This window comes from Apium graveolens, chromosome 7 (genome assembly GCF_009905375.1).
Source record: "Apium graveolens cultivar Ventura chromosome 7, ASM990537v1, whole genome shotgun sequence".
Lineage (NCBI taxonomy): Eukaryota > Viridiplantae > Streptophyta > Magnoliopsida > Apiales > Apiaceae > Apium > Apium graveolens.
This window is the reverse complement of record NC_133653.1, coordinates 155,674,946-155,688,389: the sequence shown is the minus strand read 5'-3', so window position 1 is coordinate 155,688,389 and position 13,444 is coordinate 155,674,946. Positions and strand designations below refer to the sequence as shown.

Sequence of the window (13,444 nt, the reverse complement as noted above, 5' to 3'; positions counted from 1 at the left end):
TCAAAGTCAAAAATCTGATTTTTGGTAGATGATAGAGTGATTGAGTGTTTATGTGTGAAAATCTTTGAATTTTGCTTGTTGGATTATGTTTTTGGTTCGAATTATGGATAAAAGAAAAGGGAATTGAGTTAATTAAGGTTAAAAGCTATAAGTAATAGCCGTGCATGTCATTGTGTGCTTGTACGAGTTATAAATATTTGATCTGGGAAAATAGTCAAGGATTAGCGAGTATATGCAAAGTGATATAAGGCTATGAGAAAAGAATGTGCTATGTGCTTATGTGTATAAGTTATATTCGTATACCCGAGTCAAGGATATAATCGAGTTATCGTATTGAGTGATCGTTCTGGGAACGAGAGTCGAGGAACTGATTAAGGTTTTGGTTTTATTGTAGATTCGGAGTGTGAGGGCATTCAGGCTAGGAAAGGAAAGGATATACTAGGTGGCAGTAGTTCAACCTTCAGGAAAGCAAATTCAGGCAAGTAACTCTGATTACTTGTGTAATTGGTTACTGATAAGCTTACTGATTCGACCCTTAGATAACCTATCCTTTATGTTCAAACTATTTATTAAGCCATGAATTATATTGAATCCCTATAATTATCTTGGCGAACCCTATTTAATGATACCTTATTTCCTGATCACCCTATTGATCCCTAAACAGATGTTGATCCTTCTAACTTAAGTACCTTGTTATCCTTGATACAGAATCCTTAAGAATTGTTCCTTGTTTATCCTCGAATCACTTCCTGAACTTTGTTTTTCTTAAAATATGACTTAAGAATGAGTTTCGACTCGAAAGAGTCTGAATGATTTCATATTCTTGGTAATGATAAAATGGATTTTAGAAAACCTATTTATTTTTCCAACTCAAGGTTTTCCTAATGAATTCCTGATGGATTGGATTGGGACGTAAGAGGCTAGTGGGACTAGTCCAGTCATGGTAAGAGGCTAGCGGGGCTAGTCCAACTTAAGGCTGAAATTATGCTGATTGGTACCTTAAAGACCGAATGGAGGTCGGTACGGGCTGATCACCCGTATTATAATGAAATGGAAAGATAAAGTGATCCAATCAAGGGTTCTAGATGATTCTTTCTGAAACTCTCTGTTCAGTAAATTGATTCTTGAAAATGAAAATGGTTTACATTGTTTCGAAAAGAGTTGATTATGTCAATGTGAAGCTTAAAGCTCGAGAACCCTGATTCTTGAATCTGTTGATCATATGATTGATTCCATATATTGAAATATTGTTGCTTTCCTCTTTTTGAAAGATCTATTCTAATCCTTTAATGATTTGTGATGAATGTCGGCTTTCGACCTACGTTGAGCCTTGTTCCTTAAAAGCTCCATATTGTTCCTTCAAAACTTTTCCTTAACCCAAAAGCTGGAAATCTGCCACCTAGAACTAATAAAGTAGAATGCCCTGAGTTTGGTAAAGTATATTGTGATTTGATATCGTAGAACTGCTTTATAGTTACTTGCTGAGATTTATACTCATATGTTTTGTTTTATTCTAACCATGGCAGTTAAGCAAGAAGATGGCCAGGCTTAGGCGCACTGCTCATAAGAGCGTACCTGGTGGTCCCTACCGTGTTGAGGGCTTCCGGTTTCCAGAGCAGGTAGTGGTATTTTTGAGTGAGCACGCGCCTAGAAGGAAATCTGTAAAGATACAATGGGTTATCTGTCGGTTCCCCGCCGGAATCGATATTATTTATTTAATAATATTTTGGGATTGTAAGTTATATCTTATGATTGGTAGTTGTAATCTTGTCTCATACTTTATCCTGTTGATCATGTTAGTAGTTAATCGGGGTTTATGCTTATTTAATTATTAGATTAAAGGTATGTGAGTCCTCATTTCCTAACCCCGAGATTGAGGGCGTCACACCTAGTGACATCTCTGGACCGAGTGCTCGACCCCAATGGGTTCAGCGCCCTGTATCTGCTGTTCAAGACTTTCCACCATGATGTGGACCTAGCACTGCAGTTCCCCGACCACCGGTGCCACCTTCCCATGCCTCGAGTTCCTCCTCTCCTATTCCGTTTCATGTGCATCAGGCCGTTAATACGACTTTAATTCGAGAGCAGAGTTTCGGGCTAGCCGTACATTTAGATCGTGTACCTGTTGGTCCATACCAGGGAGTACCCGCACCTTCTCCATATATCCAGGCCAGGGTGAGGACCCTCACTCAGTCAACTATTGAGAGGGCTAGGCACAATAATCTTTTCATAGTTCAGAGACCATAGCAGCCCAGTACTAGGACCTAGTGGATTGGTTGGTGTTTGAGTTAAGAGTGATGGGAGGCAGTGGCTAGATAGTGGACTTCTGGGTTGGTAGTTGTCAAAATCGGATGCCTGTGTCCTTTAGAGTTCTGTAGTATAGTATGTTCTAGTCGGAGGCTGCTATGACAGCCAAATTTTGTTGTGTATTCAGCTTTTATTATTAGTGTTGTACTATAGCTGTTTTAGTTGTATATTTAGCACTGTTGTTGTACCATATTTCTTTTATTATAAAAGCTGTTGTTTAGTTTTCTTAAAACTTTTGCACTGTTATTATTGTTGTAATTATTGCTGGTTTTGTTAAATTTAGCCATTCATTATGGATGGACCCCAATTAAATAAGGATGGGAATATTTTATTATGGCAACATTCTCATGACACATAAAAATGTTGCTACCCGGGGGAAAAATTTTCAAACTAAAATCATTTATTGTGTTTCAGGAGAATGTCACCCAAGAAGAATAACCCGTCCAATTCCTCTAGTAGAGAGTCTGTTGGGGGCCCAGCCATAGGTGAATTGCTAGATTTGCTGCGCCAACAGTCTAATTAGATGGCTCAGCAACAAGAAAAATTCCAGCAGTAGCAATAACAATTTCTGCAACAGCAGCAACAACAAGAGCAATTTATACAACAACAAATCCAAAAACAACAGCTGCAGCTTCAACAACAACATCATCAAAGGGAGCTGAACCAAACTTTTAGGTTTAAATCCTTTCAGTCCGTCAAACCCCCAGAGTTTAAGGGTGAAATAGACCCTGTTGCTGCCATAATTTGCTAAAGGAGATGAAAAAGGAAGTGATGATCTTTAAGGCAGACTATGCGAGTTATTTTCTTAAAAGTGAGGCGAATTATTGGTGGGAGTCTACTCGTGCTTTGGAAAGGGAATGTCATGTTTCTTGGACCAGGTTTACAGAGTTGTTCTTGGAGAAATATTTTCCATATTGTCTGCATAATCAATTAGAGGTTGAGTTTTTAGAGTTGAAACAAGGCGAAAGAAGTGTGACGGAATATGAGGCCAAATTTACGGAATTGGCCCGATTGGTCCCTGAGTATGTGAGTACGGAGACCCAGAAGACACGGAGGTTTCAACAAGGGTTGAAGCCAGAAATTCGCAGTGGAGTTGTGGCTTTGCAACTCAAGACGTATCCATTTATAGTTCAGGTCGCTATAGTAATTAAGAGTGATCAGAAGTTGGCCGCCAAAGAAAAGGGTGATAAGAAGAGAAAGACCGGGGGTGTTACTGATAAGGCAGATCAAGGAGAATCCAGTCAGAAGTTCCAGAAGTAGTTTGGCCAGAAAAGGAATAAAAGATTCAGGAGACAGAGTTTTTCCCAAGCTAGGCCTAGTGTTACTTCAGTTGCTTTTACTCCATCCCAATCAGTCAAATCGGCAGTGGATTGTAAGTTGTGTGGCAGAAGACATAGTGGCCAGTGTAAAGGGAATATTCAATGTTTCAAATATGGTCATAAGGGTCATTATGCGTTGGAATGCAAGTCAAAAAACCTAGGAGTTACTTGTTATAATTGTGGAAAGTTTGGACATATTGTGAGGAACTGTGGAACGGCTAATCAAGGTACTGCATCCTAAGAACCAGCATCCAGCACGGTTAGAGCCCGAACCTTCTAGATGACCAAAAGGTCCAATGCTCAGGACTTGGATATAGTCGCATGTACGCTTTCTCTCAACTCCATACCTGTTAAAGTTTTATTTGATTTAGGAGCGTCTAAGTCCTTTATCTCAAAGGAATGTGTGAATAAAATGGATTTAATGCTAGAATACATAGATGAGCCCTTGACCATAGAAGTGGATAATCAGGATAAAGTTTCAGTGAGTCAATTTTATCCTAAGTGTCAACTAGAAATCCTCGGGAATTCTTTTTCGGCTGACCTAATACCCTTCAAGCTAGGAGAGTTAGATGTGATTCTAGGAATGGATTGGTTGTCATAACATAAGAAAAACATTGACTGTAAGAAAAAAAGATTGTGATGTTTACAGAAGACAATACTAGGGTAAATTATTAAGGACAGAGGAAAGAAAAAAATGCTCTCGATATTGAAGGCAAAGAAACTGTTAAGGCAAGGATGTGAAGCTTACTCAGCCCATATAGTAGACACTGAGAAAGAGGCAACTAATCTGGATGAGATTCCAATAGTAAGGGAATTTTCAGACGTCTTTCCCGACGAGTTTCCAGGATTACCACCAGATCGTGAGATCGAGTTTTCTATTGACCTAGTTCCCAGAGCAGAACCAGTTTTAAAGGCTCCATATCGCATGGCCCCGGTAGAGATGAAGGAATTAGCTAAGCAACTTCAGGAATTGCTGGATAAGGGCATGATTAGGCCAAGTGTATCCCCGTGGGGTGCACCGGTGCTATATGTAAAGAAGAAGGATGGAAGTATGAGGTTGTGCATTGATTATCGGGAATTGAATAAGTTGACCATCAATAATAATATCCCCTACCCAAGATTGATGATTTGTTTGACCATCTTAATGGAGCGTGTTGTTTCTCGAAGATTGATTTAAGATCGGGCTATCATCAGTTGAAGATCAAGCCTGAAGACATACCAAAGGCTGCATTCAGAACCATATATGGACATTACGAGTTCCTAGTGATGTCATTTCGACTAACCAATGCACCAGCAACTTTTATGGATTTAATGAATAGGGTGTATAAGGAGTACTTAAATAAGTTTGTTATTGTATTTATTGATGAAATCCTCATCTACTCAAGGACTAAAGAAGATCATATAGAACATCTGAGAATTGTCCTACAGAGGCTGAGGGAGAAGCAGTTGTATGCTAAGTTTTCAAAGTATAAATTTTGGTTGGATGAAGTTCAGTTTCTGGGTCATTATTGAGTGGCATTTATGACACTTTATAATGCTCTATTAGGTTTTGAATTGGTGTATTTGTACTCAAGTTGTTGGTGTTTTAATGTGTTTTCTAGTATTTTTGTATTTCAGGCATTAATCCGGAATTCAGGTCAATTAGCATTATTTTTGTGCTAATATGGTGTTAGGATGGTATCCAAGGAATAAAGCTCGGGAAGCCAACTCATTGCAGCAAGAAAAGAAGAAAAGCAGAATTTTCTCCAGGAGCACGGCGTGCCCGCGTTGATCAAGCGCGCGGCCGCGCCCAAACTTCAGAGACACAGCGCGCCAATGCTGATCAAGCGCGCGGCCGCACCAGGTCGGGATGTTAAAATCCTGATTCTACTTGGCTTCTAATTGGAGGAATTCTACTTTCCGTGGGCTGCTATATATACATAAATAAAGGATGTTTTTTAAGAGAGACGTACCAGAGCATAAGGAGAAGGTGTAAGAAGACCGTTTTAGTATGATTCAACGAAGACGAAGAAGATCTAGTTTTTATTTGTGATTCCTTGTTCTAAGTTGTAACTTTGGATGCTAGTTTTCTTATTCGTGAACCTATACTCTTCTTTCGTACTTGGTTTATTATTTATTCAGTATAAAGACTATGTTTATTATACCATGCTTTCATCGGAACCCACATTGATGATGAGTCCGATTATGGGCTAATCATTATCGTGGGGTTCTAGCGGATTTACTTATGGATTTCTTTAGTTAATTTATTTCAATACCTTAGTGTGTGGTAATTGTATGTTAACCTAGTATTGGTTGTGCTTATTTGTCTTATGAGCGTCGCGAACTTATAAGATAGCGTGTTAATCTTTAATGAAGCGACAGTGAATTTAAGGATTTAGAACTTGCCATGCTAGCATAGGTTCATGTGTTATTGTTATGCATGATTCATAGGTAATTTTAACCATCTTACTTGTCCTATGTAATCATGATAAATAACTTGTGCATTGAGCCATTATGTTGTCAAATTCTATAGACATATAGGGTCTCAATATAATTGGTGTCTATTCAGCTTCTATATCTTTTGTGGATGTATGATATTATGTTATTTGTGCAACGAAAGTTGGCATTTAACAGTTTTGTGTTATCTGATTAGTGACATCACTATTGCATGCTAAGGTTAAGAATAATAAGGCTATTGAATGAAGTATTTAATGAAGTTAGAATCCCATGTTTGTCTCATATAATATTCAACTTCTTTACTCTCTTATTTCATTGCATGTTAAGTAGTATCTTAGTTATAATCAAAATCCAAGTTGTTATCGTCTTAGCATTGAATAATAACCATATCATCGGTGTATAAGTGCATAAATCACAAAGTTAGCCAAAACCAGTCTCTGTGGGAACGAACTAGAAATAATTATATATTACTTGCGATCGCATATACTTGCGTGAATATTAGCGCGTGTTTAGCCCTAATAAGTTTTTGGCGCCGCTGTCGGGGACTACAGTGTTAACTTTTAGTTTATGTGTTTGTCATCAGTGATCGTTAAAGTTCATTGACTCGGACATTGTTACTTACCTACTCTTTTTCTTGTCATGTTTCAGGTACTCTAGCGATCGTGTATGCATACGCGTTCGCGGGCTCGTAGGAGAATTCTGGATAAAGACGAGGAAGAAGTTGTAGTGGAGCGAATGGAAGATTTTGAGGACGAAGAGAAAGTCGTAAAAGAAGAGAAAATTGAAGAACCACCTTTATTAGAGATGGGAGATCAAGCAGATAATCCTAAGGCTTTGATGGACTATTCTCAGCCAAAGGTCGATGATATTCAGTCAAGCATCATCAAACCAGCCATTGAGGCTAACACTTTCGAGATCAAGTCGAGCACGATTCAGATGATACAGAACGCAATTCAGTTTTGGGGTTCTCCTACTAAAGACCCTAACATGCACCTCAACGATTTCATCGAGATCTACGACACTTTCAAGTTCAAGGATGTGACTATTCTCATTCTCTTTGAGGGATAAAGCGAAGTGTTGGTTACATTCTCTACCACCAGGGTCTATCACCAGATGGGAGGATCTTGCTCAAAAGTTTCTCACTAAATTCTTTCATATGGCGAAGACTGCTATAATCAGAAATGCTCTTACTCGGTTTGCGCAGCAAACTGGAGAATCTCTGTGTGAGGCTTGGGATCGATACAAGGATATTTTAAGGAAGTGCCCACACCATGGCATGCCTGATTGGATGATTATAAACTGTTTCTACAATGGTTTAGGTGCACAATCTAGACCTATGCTCGATGCAGCATCTGGTGGAGCCTTATAGGCTAAAAGCTATAACGAAGCTTATGAGTTGATTGAGCTAATGGCAGCTAATGAATACCAGAATCCTACGCAAAGAATGTTGCAAGGAAAAGTAGCAGGAATTCTGGAGTTAGATACAGCTACTGCTATAGCTGCTCAACTTCAAGCTTTGACGATGAAAGTGGACTCTTTGGTTAATTATGGAGTTAATCAAATCACTGGTGTTTGTGAGCTTTGTGTGGGAGCACATGAAACTGAGCAGTGTGCTATTTCTAGCGAATTAGCTCAATTTGTGAGCAACTTTCAGAGATCACAGCAACAAGCTCCAGCCACTTATCATCCGAATAACCGCAATCATCCTAACTTCAGCTGGAGCAATAATCAGAATGTGGTGCAACAATCTTATCATCCATACACAGTAAAGCAATATAACCCTCCTGGTTTTTAGCAACCGCAATATGCCCCTAGGAAACAACTTCAACTTCAACAGTTACCGCATGCTAATGAAAAATCTGAATTGGAGGAGTTGAGGCTCATGTAAAAGAGCCAAGTTGTTTCTATCAAGACCTTGGAGAATCAGATTGGGCAAATTGCTAATGTATTACTAAATCGTCAACCTGGCACGCTTCCGAGCGATACTGTAGTGCCAAGAAAGAAGGAAGCTAAGGAGCATGTTAAGGCAATCACATTGAGGTCTGGTAAGGTTGCGAATCCTGAAAAAGCTAAGACTCCAGATTCTGAAGTGGAGGCTGAAGAAGAAGAAGAAGTGCAAAAAGAAGCCAAAGTGGAACCAAGAAAGACTACTGTTGAGCACACTCCTCCTGAGGGTAATACAGGGGAGAAACAAATCTATCCTCCACCTCCTTTTCCTAAGAGGCTGCAGAAGAAGAAGCTGGATAAGCAGTTTGCGAAGTTTCTGGAGGTGTTCAAGAAACTTCACATTAACATACCTTTCGCTGAAACTCTTGAACAAATGCCTAGTTACGTGAAGTTCATGAAAGGTATTCTCTCTAGAAAGGTGAAGCTTGATGACTTAGAGACCGTTGCTCTCACGGAAGATGTAGTGCGGTATTGCAACAGAAATGCCTCTGAAGCCTAAAGATCCTGAAAGCTTCACTATTCCTTGCACCATTGAAAATGTGTCATTTGATAAGTGTCTATGTGACTTAGGATCTAGAATCAATCTGATGCCCTTGTCAATCTTCAAAAAGTTGGACTTGCCTGATCCAAAGCCCACGTACATGACTTTGCAGTTGCCCGATCGTTCTATTATATATCCGCGAGGTATTGTGGAGGATGTCTTGGTCAAGGTGGATAAACTCATCTTCCCTGCTGATTTTATAATTTTTTATTTCGAGGAGGATAAGAAGATTACCATAATCTTGGGAAGACCTTTCTTGGCTCCTGGTCGGACCTTGATAAATGTGCAGAAAGGTGAACTCACCATGTGAGTTATAGACCATGATGTAACTTTTAATGTGTTCAATGAAATGAAATTCCCTACGGAAAATGAGGAGTGCTTTAAGGTGGAAATGGTTGATTCTGTGGTTAATTCTGAACTCGATCGATTGCTAAGGTCCGATGCCTTAAAAAAGGCCTTGTTGGGGAATTCCGATAGTGAAGATGACGAAGATGATGAGCACTTGCAATATTTGAATGCTTTTCCTTGGAAGTGAAAGATTGATATGCCATTTGAATCTCTTGGATTGGAGGAGCTGAAAAGTTCTCTGAAGCGCCTCAAGCCATCTATTGAGGAAGCTCCTACTCTTAAGCTTAAGCCTTTACCTGAACATTTGAGGTATGCGTTTTTAGGTGATGCGTCTACTTTGCATGTTATTATTGCATCTGACCTTTCAGGTAGCAATGAGGAGAAGCTTTTGAGAATTCTTAGAGAATTCAAATCATAAATTGGTTGGACTATAGCAGATATCAAGGGAATCATCCCGTCGTATTGCATACATAAAATTTTGCTAGAGGAAGGAGGCAAGCCTACTGTTGAGCAACAGAGAAGGCTAAATCCGATCATGAAGGAGGTTTTGAAGAAGGAAATCCTCAAGTGGCTAGATGCAGGGCTCATCTATCCTATTTCTGACAGTTCATGGGTGAGCCCAGTTCAGTGTGTTCCAAAGAAAGGCGGTATCACTACGGTAGAAAATGAGAAGAATGAGCTTATTCCTACACGAATAGTCACGGGGTGGAGAGTTTGTATGGATTATAGAAAGCTGAACAAGGCTACAAGGAAGGATCACTTTCCTCTTCCTTTCATTGATCAGATGCTTGATAGATTGGCTGGGCATGATTATTATTGTCTTCTGGATGGCTATTCGGGATATAATCAGATTTGTATCGCTCCAGAAGATCAAGAAAAGACTACTTTCACATGTCCTTTTGGTATTTTTGCGAAGAGTTTCTTTTGGGCTATGTGGAGCACCAGCCATTTTTCAGAGATACATGATGGCTATCTTCTCTGATATTATTGGAAATAATGTAGAAGTGTTCATGGACGATTTCTCGGTCTTTGGAACTTCTTATGATGAATGCTTGCACAATTTGGGTTAGTGCTGAAAAGGTGCGTTGAAACCAACTTGGTTCTCAATTGGGAGAAATGTTATTTTATGGTGCGTCCAGGTATCATTCTTGGTCACAAGGTTTCTAGTAAAGGTTTTGAGGTGGACAAAGCCAAGGTGGGGGTTACCGAAAATCTTCCTCCACCAATTTATGTTAAGGGAAGTCGCAGTTTTCTTGGTCATGCGGGTTTCTATAGGCGATTCATCAAGGTCTTCTCAAAGATTTCGAAGCCGTTGTGCAATTTGCTAGAGAAAGATGTTCCTTTCAAGTTTGATGACGAGTGTCTTGCAGCTTTTGAGACACTGAAGAAGGGTTTGATTACGGCACCTGTCATAACTGCACCTGATTGGTCTGAACCATTTGAAATGATGTGCGATGCAAGTGACTATGCAGTTGGAGCAGTTCTTGGGCAAAGAAAGAACAACATATTTCATGTAGTCTACAATGCTAGTAAGATTCTTAATGGTGCTCAACTGAATTACACCACTACTGAGAAATAACTTTTGGCTATTGTCTATGGTTTTGAGAAATTTCGATCTTATCTACTTGGGACGAAGGTGACAGTTTTCACTGATCACGCTGCCATTCGATATCTCGTCTCGAAGAAGGACTCGAAGCCTAGATTGATTCGATGGGTTCTTTTACTTCGGGAGTTTGAATTAGAGATCAAGGACAGAAAAGGGATTGAAAACCAAGTTGTCAATCATCTCTCGCGTTTAGAGGATCCAATTGCTACTTCACAAGATAAGTCTTTGATTAACGAATCTTTTCCCGATGAGCAATTATTTGGAGCGCAAGCAGAAGAACCATGGTTTGCCGACATTGTGAACTATCTTGTGAGTAACGTTATGCCTCCAGAGTTGACTTCCACTCAAAGGAAGAAGTTTCTACATGAAGTAAAGTGGTATATGTGGGATGAGCCATTTCTTTTTCGACAAGGAGCTGACCAAATCATCAGGAGATGTATTCCTTACAGCGAGGGGGGGATCTTGCGAGATTTCCACTCAACGGCTTATGGAGGACATTATGGTGGAGAAAAGACAGCATCTCATATTTTTCAAGCAGGTTTCTTTTGGCCAACCTTGTTTAAAGATGTTCACCAATTCATTTTGAAATGTGATCGATGTCAACGTGTGGGTAATATTTCCAAGAGGGATGAGATGCCTCTTAATGTGCTTCTCGAGGTTGAAGTCTTCGATGTTTGGGGAATTGACTTCATGAGGCCATTTGTCTCATCTTGTAACAATCAGTATATCTTGTTGGCAGTTGATTATGTGTCGAAATGGGTTGAAGTTAAGGCATTGCCAACGAACGATGCAAAGGTAGTGCTGAATTTTCTTCATAAGCAGATATTCACAAGGTTCGGAACTCCAACACTACGCCATAGATTGCTTTAAGTAACACTCAAATTGTTGCTATAGACCCGAAAAAATGTTGCTAAAGGCCCAAAAAGGGCTAAGGCAACATCAGAGCTATGTTGACCCGTAGCTAGTTAGTATAGGTATCAATAACAACACAACAGCCTTTCTATTGCAACACAGCAAATCCTGTTACAATATATATCAATAGCAACATACTTTGGTCTCTATAGTAACACATATACTGTGTTGCAAAAGATCATAAATTTATCAAACATATTATCAAATTGGTAGGACCCACCTGTGGGGCCCACATAAATAATTTTAAAAAGTCATATTCGAAAGTTTATTTTTGCTTGTTTTCTTTTTTTCACAAATATATTAATATATAGAACAATATTTAAATTCCAAAATATAAATAAAATATTCCAAAAATTATTAAACTAACTCGATCTAAATTAATAAATATAAAGTCATGAATTATTACAAAGTGATGAATCTAAGTTCTGTAAAATCTATATTTTATTACAAAGAGAGGCAAAGTTGTATGCAGTGATAAAATTCATTGAATGTCTCTGAATCAGTCTGCATTCATCATATCTCCGTGCCTTTGACTCTCTTTACCTTTGCCTTGGCCTGCATAATGTTTATATTTGCAACCGAGTCTTGATAGTATCCAGTTTGTTGTAGCACCAGAAATAATTCCTCCACCCCCCTGGACTAATATTTATATAATTGGAAACTATGTCAACAGAGGCATTTTGGATTATGGTATGCACCATATAACACTGCGAACAATAAAGCATAGATATGTGTGTGAATAACACGATTTTGAGAAAACTTGCCTCTGAATATCTTGCTCTCCGCATACCTTACCTTCCTGCTATAAGATCTGCTTCCAATATTCAGAGCTGCAAGGTGGAAGACAGTGATTTTCTATAAAACAGAAAATAATCAAATTATGAGACGCTATAAAACACATACTATCCATCAATATGTTTATGCACTCCAGCTGGAATGCAGAAACAATGTTGATATGAATCATTTCTTTATCACATTTGCCGATGCAAATGAATCAACTTAGAAACACAAGTTTAAAGTAGAAACACAAAGCTTTACCAGCTTGATACTTATCACCTTGAGGCAAGAATCTCATTTATAGCAACATTAGGGAAAATTTTGGGGTACCCCTAAAGAAGTCGCTTGATACCGCAAAGTCTCACCCCTGCCATTGCATCATGTTGCTCCTCTGTCATGTTCTCAGTGTAGTGGACATTAGCCATTTGCTGGATAAGTTCCTGAAATGGCGATAAAGATTAAATAAGTTATACATTAGCCATTTTCAATTGAATGATAACTACCACCTCAGCCTTAAAAGCACTCTGCTAAACATAATAATAACTTCTGACTTAACAGGTAACTAAACTGATATACATATTCTGGAATACAAGATGGTGTACAAATTTCTTTAAGAAAAAAAAATACAATTTCCAAGGTAGAGACTAATTTGCAGGTAAGATTTACAATACCTCGAAACTCCAGAACACTTATTTCCAGCCAATAAATGTACTGGTATTGCCTGTTAAAATTGAAGTTACAACTCACTATGACCATTATTCCAAAAACTGAAAAGACCTATTACTGTATGAAAGAAGACCCACTTAACTTGTTTGTTGGTTCAGACAAGACTTTAATTGACCATGTTTCTATTTAAAAAGAAGATGACGAATACTGCAGAGATGTGCACTTTACTTGGTGACTCCCTTCTACTACCATTCTGTTGTAATCAAGGAAAACATGTTAGCAAAATACAGTTTGCTGTTAACACTTGTTTTTTATGTTCTCTACATCCATTACATGATCTTGCTCATGCAAACAACCATTTTCTCCATTTCAGCTAAAGAAGTAGTGGTTGCTTCAAGTTTCTCCTGTAGATTATCTTCTTATCTGTTCAGTCAATATCAGATACGGTAATATTAACTTAAAGTGATCTCCATTTATGAAATTATAGCAGTTACAAATGTCATAAAGTAGAAAGTAGCAATGAAATTACTGAAGTTGATATAACAAAGCCATTAAACAACCTAAACTGAGGGTGAAAGCTAAACA

The 13,444-nt window shown here is 38.7% G+C and overlaps 1 long non-coding RNA gene and 1 other non-coding gene across 2 annotated transcripts; both read right to left on the bottom strand.

Moving 5' to 3' along the window:
- Positions 1-7,233: 7,233 nt before the first annotated feature.
- LOC141675371 (small nucleolar RNA R71) lies at positions 7,234-7,340 on the bottom strand. The gene has a single exon (XR_012556028.1). It is a non-coding gene; the product is annotated as a small nucleolar RNA R71 (small nucleolar RNA).
- Positions 7,341-11,823: 4,483 nt separating this feature from the next.
- On the bottom strand, positions 11,824-13,238 carry LOC141675291 (uncharacterized). The gene is made up of 3 exons (XR_012555968.1): positions 12,865-13,238; positions 12,181-12,633; positions 11,824-12,050 (listed from the first exon to the last, which is right to left on the bottom strand). It is a non-coding gene; the product is annotated as an uncharacterized LOC141675291 (long non-coding RNA).
- Between the last annotated feature and the right edge of the window lie 206 nt (positions 13,239-13,444).